At 55.5% G+C, this 9,701-nt stretch overlaps 1 long non-coding RNA gene across 1 annotated transcript; it reads left to right on the forward strand.

Moving 5' to 3' along the window:
• The first annotated feature begins 285 nt into the window (after positions 1-285).
• Positions 286-4,904, forward strand: LOC131486276 (uncharacterized). The gene is made up of 2 exons (XR_009249283.1): positions 286-628; positions 4,737-4,904. It is a non-coding gene; the product is annotated as an uncharacterized LOC131486276 (long non-coding RNA).
• The last annotated feature ends 4,797 nt before the right edge of the window (positions 4,905-9,701 follow it).

The raw sequence follows: 9,701 nt of genomic DNA on the forward strand, positions 1-9,701 counted from the left end.
CTCCTTCTAAGGCTTATACGGTTTCACTGTTTCCTGTGGATCTCTGACCCACGTGGAGTTACTCTGGTGTTCGGGATGAGAAATGGATTAATTTTATCTTCTTTCCAAATGGCTGTCTCGTTGTCTCCACACATTTATGAGTCGGGTCGCCTCAGCACTGGGTTCCTTTTTAATTCTGTCACAGATGACCTTGGGGGAGCGGTGGAAGGAGGGGGCCGTGGGGACAGGGCTTGGAGTATTTCCTAGTAAAGAGCGGGCTGGCCTTTGTGGGCTGAGAGGCCTCTTCCTTCGGCCTCCCTGGACTGGTTCTCGGCTCCTCGAGGCTCCAGGATGCTGGGGGCCCTGCCTTGTGGGTGATGTGCTGAAACGCCTTCCTGGCGCACCAGAAAGATGGCCTGTCCCCGGCGTCCCTGGGGACCAGGGTCCCTCTGACCCAGGAAGCATGGCTCCACCCTATCACTGCCAGGCCAGGAGGCGGAGGGGGAGCACAGGCAGACCGTGAGAACCTCTGGATTCCTCTCAACAGAGAGTCGTGAGATCGTCCAGCCTTCGGAACATTATTCTCCCTTGTCTGCACTTGAGAGGTCAGTTTGTGAAATGGCGTGCTCTTTACCTGCTTGGACTCAAGGTCAGCAAAGGCCGAATTTTGCAGTTAAAGAAGCTCGGCGAGTTCCCAGGGCCACACGCCTGAGGGTCCCCCAGTATGGGAGGCCAGGGCTGCGATGCCTTCTTCCCTTTCACATGGTTTTTGCTTGGTTGGAAGATTCAAGTACAGTGGGTTTCTGAGTTAGGATTTGGCAGGAGGGAGGAGGGCACGGGGTAGTCTCCGAGTTCATGGAAAAGCAGAGGTGAGGTTGGGGGCGGGGTGGGGGGGGCTGCGTTCATCATCTCTTCCCTGACGTGGCCATGATGTCCCGGGCTGGAGTGCCGTGGGCCACAGGGGGTTTTCACGCTGGCAGGGCAGGTGGCCAGGGAGTGGGGTTCTCCGTGATCAAGGCCACCCGCTGCTAGGCTCCCGGTTCACGGTGAGCCGGTGAAGCCCCGATGCGACCAGCGGAGAGGAGCTGGTGGTCAATGCCCGTGCGCTCTGCTCCCGCGTGGCGGGCTCTGAGCACGTTTCTCTGGCCCCGAGGGTCCCAGTTGGCCGGAGCCCTGCAGACAGCAGACCCAGCTGGGCAACTACCCTTGTCTTTGCTCTCTTTTCTTTCGCCTCAGTCGTTCACTCCTCTCTGCTTCTGAGATGACCTTTACAAAACAATCCGTACCGAGCCTTGCCTCAGGCTCTGCTTTTGGGGGAATGCAAAGTAAGACCGGTCTCCTTCCCTCAGGGTTTGCCTGTGGCGTCACGGGCACTGGAGCGGGATCGCTCTCTGCTGTGGGGCCACCCTGGACCTTGCGGGGTCCCCACCTCAACCCCCTGGTTGCCAGTAGCGGCCCCAGCCCCTCCATCTGTAAAGACTGAAAATCTCCAGACTCTGGCAGACGTCCCCGGAGGCAAAACAATTGGGAATGAGAACCAAAGCCGACCGCCAGTGAGGTCACGTAAAGGAGGGAAGAGTCCCCCGGGGACCTTGGGGCCTGGGGGCCTGGAGGGCAGCTCCAGGGAGAAAGGTCCTATCCCATCCCCATTCCGTCTTCAAAGGAAGCTAGACACTGAGGAGCAATGTCCTTTCTTTTCTGACTTCACGAACGGAGTTGGCCAAAGCAAACACACGTAAGGCCCAGCTTTGGCCCTTGGCCCCCAGTGAATCGTCCTGTTTCCCCACAAAGCCTCTGGTCCTGAGGATGACCCCAGGCTTTTGGCTTCTTGCCTCTCTGCTGCTGGGAGCCAGGCCCATCGGGGGCCTGGGAGACGCAAGGCTTCCTCTTGTTCTTGGAATATCTCCAGTGATTTCCCAAAAGTCCCGAGGCCTGGCAATGTGGCCCGTGGGGAGGGAGGGAAGCATAGGCAGGCCATTTCCTGGGAACCCCAGGCTGAGTCGGGGAACGAGGCCCACGGGCCTCCAAGGTCTTGCCGGCCACACAGCCCCCAGCAGGGCTCTCAGAGCCCAACACCCTTCGGGGATTGTCCGCACTTTAGTGCCTTCGAAAGAAACAGAGCCTAGAAGCTGAACTGCGCTAGACGCGGGGACAAAGTCCTTCCTGCGGCACTGCACCCCAGCCCACTCCCCGGCCTGGGGCATGAAACCCGGATTCCAGGTCCCGCCTGTACCCACTCACGTCAACTTGGGTGAGACACCGAACCCTCCGTGATCCCTCCCGGGAGGAAGTCGTGGGCAACATCGCCCCCACACCTGCTACGTACCTGGTCCGGTACGACATTCTACCCCTGAACCCGCCGGAGCGTGGGCTCCACAAAGGTCAGGAGCTTGGCTCCTGGAATTGTCACAGTCTCCCCAGCACCCGGGTGCCTGGCGCGGGACAGGCGATGAAGGAACACCCGCCGAGGAGAGAACGCCTGCCCTCACAGCCGCGTGGGGGGCAGGAAAGGCTAAGCGCCAGAGAGGGCAAGTAGCTTGCTCAAGGCCACACAGCCGGCCGCTGGGGACACCCGGGACTGCCTGCCTTTCAAGTCTGCCCTCTTAGCCACTCGGCCACCCCCGCCGCCAGGTGCGCCGGGAGGACCAGACACTGAGCTGTCTGTTCACTGAGCAAATGAGCATCAAACACGGAGATGAACGGCCTGGCCGGAAAGGACCACACTCAGTGAGGTGCGTGCACCTGCCCATCACGGACTTCCCGGGGCGGGCGCTTCCTACGGTGCTGTAACCCATCACCCACACTTAGCAGCTTGAAACAGCACAGACTTACGGCCTTACAGTTCCGGAGGTCAGAAGTCTGAAATGGGTCTCACTGGCCAGGAACCAAGGTGTTGGTGGGTCTGCCTTGCTTCTGGAGGCTCCACTCTCCCTGCCTTTCCCAGCTTCGAGGGGCTGCTGGGGCCCCTTCCTCTGTCTTCAGAGCCAGCGCTGACCTCTGCTCTGGCACTGGCCCTCCATCCCCCGCCCCCAGCCCCGTTCCTCTCACGAACACCCTGGTGATCACCGTTAGGCCCCACCCGGATGACCTCATCGTCGTTCACTTAGCCCCATCTGCAGAGCGCTCCCACCGTGTCAAGCGACAGCTACACCCACAAGTCCTGGGGATTATGGAGGGGACGTCTCTGGTTCAGCAAGGCCAGTTTGTGGAGATGTGTTTCCAGAACTGCAGAATGTCTTGGCGAGCCTGGGCCGCCGTCACAAGAGACCACAGAACGAGGGGAGCTTCACACGACAGAAAGACATACCTCTGGGCCCTTCTAGAGGCTGGGAGCCTGAGACAGTCCGGGTGCCGGCGTCGTGGGGTCTGGCGAGGGTTCTCCCCGGCTTGCAGCCAGAAGAGTCGGAACAGAGAGCCGTCTGTCCCCTCTTACCGAGACCACTGGTCTTCCTGGATTAGGAACCCCCACTTATGACCTCATTTGATCTTAATTACCCCCCAAGATAGTCACATTGGGGTTAGGGCCTCGTATGAATTGTGGGGGGGGACACTTCAGTCGACAGCACAGGCCATTGGTGACTGTCCCCGTGTCCCCATGTCCACCCCTGGGAACTACATTCCCCAGGTTGCCTGTGAGCTGGCTGCCCTTTACAAAATCCCTCAAATGGAGGGGTGGGCGCCTGGGTGGCTCAGTCGGTGGAGCATCCGACTTCGGCTCAGGCCATGATCTCCTGGTCTGTGGGTTCGAGCCCCGTGTCGGGCTCTGTGCTGACAGCTCAGAGCCTGGAACCTGCTTCGGATTCCGTGTCTCCCTCTCTCTCTGCCCCTCCCCCCCTTGCATTCTGTCTCTCTCTCTCTCAAAATAAATAAATAAGCTTTAAAAAAAAAAATAGAGGGGCACCTGGATGGCTCAGTCGGTTAAGTGCCTGACTTTGGCTCAGGTCATGATCTTACGGTTCACGGGTTCGAGCCCCGTGTTGGGCTCTGTGCTGACAGCTCAGAGCCTGGAACTGCTTCGGATTCTGTGTCTCCCTTTCTCTCTGCCCCTCCCCCGTTCATGGTCTGCCTCTCAGTCTCTCAAAAATAAATAAATGTTAAAAAAAAACCCAACAACAACCCCAAATCCTTCAAACGGAGCAGAAGTTTTCAAGTGTTGTCTGTTCATTTCTTCCTCCCCTTCCTTGCCCCTCCTCAGGGACGTTCAGGGACTGAGCGACAGAACGCGTGTCAGGAAGGTCGCTCAGTGATTCAGTATGTCGCTGAGCAGACAGCCCGCGTGGGTCCCTCTTTGTGCCTTCGTGGTATTCTGTATGTTGTAAGTGCTTTGTGACAAAGAGCTGTTACTTTTGTTACAAAAAAACACCAATAAAACATATAATTAAAAAAAAACAAAAAACCCCAAGGCTTTCAAGTCCAGTGCTGCCCAAGAGAACCTTCTGTGATCAGGGACATGTCTTTATACCATTCAGTTCAACAGCCACTCGTCACATGTGGCCACGGAGTGCCTTTGATGTGGCCAGTGTGGCTAGGAAGAGAATTTTAAAAAGTTTTTTTTTTAATATTCATTTATTTTGGGGGGAGAGAGAGAGAGAATCCCAAGCAGGCTCCACACTCTCAATGCAAAGCCCAATGTGGGGCTCGAACTCACGAACTGAGAAATCACGAGCCAAAGTCAGACGCTCAACAGACTGAGCCACCCAGGCACCCCTAGGGAGAGAATTTTAAATTTAATTTCACTTCTGCTTACATTTAAACAGGTTACCATGTGGGACGACACAGCTCCAGATGCCTGTAAGATTCTTGGGGGCGATGTGGCAGGACGAACAAAAATTGGTCCTCCCTCCAAGAATTTCTTGCCAGCATGTTAACACCTGTGTAAAAAGTGTCTTGGGCCAAAAAAACACACAAAATCATCCAACAAGCAATTTCTGCGTCCAGCCTCGTGAGGGGTCAGGGTGGAGGGTACAGAATAAATGCCAGGCGGGCTCGGGGGGTGAGGCGATCGTCCCTGGGCCGGCAGGTGGGTGATTTCACGGGGGGGGGGGGGGCAGAACTTTGGGGTAGATGGCCCCGAGGACTGCGAGGAACCCGCATCCTGCCATCACTGTCTCCTCCCTTCCTCCTGAGCCCGATCCGCCCACTCAGCAGGCTCCAGGACACGTCCCTCGGGTGGGGTGCAGAAGACAAGCCCCCGCTCTCCCCCGGCTCCGCCCCAGATCCCGGTCCCCCAGACCAGGCCTGCAGAATGCCGGGAACCTCAGGGAAACAGCTACTTCCTGGTGGGTTAACAACTTCGGGAAGTAACTCCCTCAACGTCATGGCCTTCCCCTCTGGCCTCCTGTGTGCAGCTCCCCTCTGCCTCTGTTTATTAAAAACTGACCAGGGCGCCTGGGGGGGGGCTCGGTCAGTTAAGCGTCCAACTCTTGATTTCAGCTCAGGTTGCGATCTCACGGTTCGTGAGTTCGAGTTCCGAATGGGGCTCTGCGCGAACAGTGAGGAGGCTGCTTGGGATTCTCTCTCTCCCCCTCTCTCTGCCCCTCCCCCACTTACTCTCTCAAAATAAATAAATACACTTTAAAATAAACAAGAAACTCACCACCCCAGTGTCCTCTCCCAGACCTGCTTGTTCATTTTGTCAGCCCCTCGGTCGTGTCTCACAGAGATGGTTGGACCCAATCTCACCTGTGGTGGAACGGGGGAGAAGGAGCTCCCAGGACGGGAGAAGACGGACCATCATGGAGACCCAGTGACATGTGGGCTCGGGGAGGGGCTCTCAGGCGTGACCACGGTCCATTCTCCAAATCACCCCTCCGGCAAATATCCTGCCCTCTTAGGAGGAAAGAACATCGAGGTGTGTGGAGAAGGAAAGCATCTTGCTCAAGGTCCACCCACAAGTGAGCTGGGGGGCTGGGATTCTGGAAGATTCTGGAGGATTCTAGCATCTGGGCTGTTGTGCTGGCCATGGCCAGCACAGCCTCCCAGGAGAGACAAATACCACCACCCACAGGAGTGGCTGGAAGAGCAGATTCAGAGCACAGAAGGGAGAGAAGGCAGGGGCAGGGGAGGAAAAGCTTTGGGTGATTGATTGCGTGATTCGTCTAACCTAAGACCAACCGCAGGAAACATTTAGCCGCGGTGGTGACGGTGGTAAATTTCTGAATGGCATAACTTACGCTGCAGACAGCTCTTCACGTACCCGTTCCTTCAATCCTGCAGCTTCCCGATAAGGCAGTTCCGCTGTGATCCTCCCCATCCGACAGGCGCAGGATGGGAAAGGATTTGCCCACGGTCACTCGATTGGTGAGGAGTGGATCCTCAAACTCGGATCTCCAAAGCTGGTGCGGGGGCCTCTCTTCCTGGGCTGGCGGAACAGAAGGACACATCCCCCAGAGCCTAGCCGTGTCCCCGTCACGTTTTGCCTGCCCTGACGGTGACCGGGGCTCCCGGAGTACAGTCCCATCAGGACCATCAGAACTCAGCCCCAACGGGACCCGGAGTGATTCTGACATCTCCCTTCCCCTCCTGATGCACACCGTCCATCCCTGCTGGCCCTGTGGACAAGAGCATCTCTGAGGGTCCGCCCCACCTCTGATGCTCAGGGCGAGCTATGGACCCTCTGACTCATGGAACGGACGGAACGGAGTCTCCCTCCTTCAAACAGCAGGAAGCATGCGTGACAGCCTCCCAGGAAGGCAGGGAACGTGGAGCTGGGGACCCAGGCCGAACGAGAGGGAGACCCCCAGGTGCCCAGGCGAGGTTCCCGAGGGTCTTGGCAATGCGGCCAGCCTGGTACATCAGCAACCGCCCAGCCATCCGCGGTCCCTCCATGTCCTCCCCTCGCTAAGACAAAAAATAGGGTATTAGGGGTTTAATAAAAAAAAAAAAAAAAAAAAAAAAAAAGCGGGTTTTGAAGTCATGGTGACTGGACCCAAGTCTCAGCTCAGCCGCTTACTCACTGGCCACTCAAGTTCTCTGACCTTCTTTATCCCTCCTGCGTACATTAGAAGACAATGGTACCCACGACATGTGTTCATTAGAAATAGATCAACAGGTGAGCGATGGGCCTAAGGTTGTGGGTGCAGAACCTGACTTGTCCCAGGGAGTGGGTCGCGTTTGGTCGCAGCCAGCCATGATGATTCTTTTCTACTTTGTCAAACACTTGCTTTCCTAGCCTCCTTTGTAACGAGGGGTGGTTATGTGATCCACTTTTAGATGAGGAGAAAGGAAAAATTCTACTGGGGTGCATCTGGGAGTGCTTTTCTTCCTAAATAAAAAGACTGAAGCTTTGGGGGAGAAGGCCCTTGGGCTCTGCCCTCTTTTTCCTGCTGGGGATGCTGCATCCGGGGGCATGATGTTTGGGGCTGTGGTAGCCACTTTGTGACAATGAGGCAACCAGCTTGAGGATGAAACTTGAATGGGTGTATGAAGGGGCGGTCTGGATCCTTGACGATGTTGGTGGGTGTCTAAGCCGGCCTTACGACCTTATATGCCTGTTTAGGCGAACAGTAACTATTCTTATGGTTGGGTTTTCCATTGCTTGCAGTCAAAAGCATTCCTATCATAAGCCGTTGAGCGAGGCTGACGGGCAGAGAATGAGGGGCTCGGATGCAGCGGTGGGTTTGATAGGATTGCAGGGGAAGCAGAGGGCATTTTCCAGAAGAGTCTTGTGAGTTGCAATCTGGGTCCCTTAAGGCCCCTCGCAAGTGCAAGTATGCGTTGGAATTACATCTTGTTTCCTTTTGATTATTCCGCTGTGTGCTCTGACCAGCCGAGACGGAGCCTTGTAGAGAAAGGGTTATTTGGATCGCATTTGAAACCACAACTTGGGTTCTTAAAAAAATTCAGGAACTGCAAAAGAGGTAGAACCGAAGGAAGTTTGCACGAGGACGGTCATCTGCCTTAAGTTTGCGCTTTTTCTTCGGAATGACTTAGGGGGTATAAAATCAGCTTACCGCCAAAGAAACTAGAGAAGGGACCCTGATTTCCAAGTATAGAATATTCAAAAAGTCAGAACCGTAACTCTCGGAGAAGCACACAGTGAGAACACACCACAGTAATTTTGTTCATGGACGAGGGAACTTGCAGAATGACAAAGTTGGTTCAGAGGTGGCTGAGAGAGACCCATAAAAAAGATACAACGCTGGTTATCGTCTTGGGTCCTACCAAGCAAAAAAAAAAAAAAAAAAAAAAAAAAGGCGGGGGGGGAAGGAAACTCTGAGGTTATCTTTTCTATTGACCACGGATCATTTGCCTCTCTTCTGGACCATCACTGGCAACTTATCCATCCTCTACAAGTTAACAGTTCCCCTTTCAAAACTTTTTTTAATGTTTATTTATTTTTGAGAGAGAGAGAGAGAGGAGACAGAGTGCCGACAGGTGGGAGGCTGGAGCCTGCTTCCGATTCTGTGTCTCCCTCTCTCTCTCTCTCCATCCCTGCCCCGCTCACACTCTGTCTCTCTCTCTCAAAAATAAATAAACACTAAAAAAAATTTTTTTTGTAAAGCTCCAGGCTTTTTCAGACTCGCTGCCTGTTGAGTTATAGTCTCTCTCCCGTCTACCGAATCGCTATTCTTTTCGTGTAGACAGACTTGGCTTCTCTGGGCAGGCCCTCCTCTCTTTCTTTCTGCCTTTCTAGTCCTGTTTCTGCCCAACACCCTTCTGATTCGGCATTCCCAATTCTGGGAAACGGCTGGCAAGGAGCAGTCCTCGATTCGGGGACAAGAGCCAGCGCTGGGTCAGGAGGCAGATACCCCCCCACAGTAATATATCCTACGTACTACGTCTGCGATTCCAGGCAGAAGGCGGCTCAGGTGGAAAGACCCAGCTGTGTGCTATGCACGCACACACACACACACACACACACACGCATACGCACACACACATGGACTGTGAAGCCCGTGCAGCTTGGGGCCCAGGGCCTCTCACTTCCAAGGCCCTCGGAAGGGGTCTAACAATTCCGTGTTCACAATTTCAAATTCATTTTCTCAGTGCGCGCCTCCAACAACGGAAGCACTGGGCCCCACGGGACCGGCGTCTGCCCCCTCCGTCTCTAACAACTGGAGAAGAGCTGCCATGATAGGAGGCCTTTAGGAGTTTCCACCAGCCGTGTCTTTTGGGGTGTACGCGGTACCCATCCCCAGTGGTTAATCTTGCCCCAGTCAGGTGGGGCCTGCTCTGGGGCGGGTTCTGCGTCGGCCTGGCTGCTTCCCGGTCGAGCTCTGGGACCCCTCTCGGTCCCGCGGTGACCAGGCCGTTTTCCATCTGACAGCTGGAAAGGAGACAGGCTGGCACGTGGCCCTGGGGGCCCGACGGGGCGATCACAGGACTAAATGACATCTTAATTACTCGACTCCCACTCTTGGCCTCGGCTTCCCATCCCACAGCCGGGAGGCCCCAACCGCCTTGAGAGCTGCCGGATCCGGATCCGGGCTAATCGGCTCTGTCACCGGCCTGACGCACCTCCCAGCCTCCCCGGGCCCCCTGGGCCTCTGTCGCTCACCGATTTGGGGAACTGGGGGCTTATCTTTAGAGAGCAGATGGAGAAGTTCTCATTTTTTATTAAAGCCATCCAGTCTGCATGGAAAAAGTAATCTGCCGGCAGCTGCTAGAATGGCTATTTTAAATGCATTTCCCGAGCTCCTCAGCTGTCCAATGGAGCTGGATTTCTCTCCCTCTCCTCTCTTGGAACACGGCCAAGTGCTGGTGTCCTGCTTGTAGCTGGG

The sequence above is a fragment of the Neofelis nebulosa genome, chromosome 9 (genome assembly GCF_028018385.1).
Source record: "Neofelis nebulosa isolate mNeoNeb1 chromosome 9, mNeoNeb1.pri, whole genome shotgun sequence".
NCBI classification, from domain to species: domain Eukaryota; kingdom Metazoa; phylum Chordata; class Mammalia; order Carnivora; family Felidae; genus Neofelis; species Neofelis nebulosa.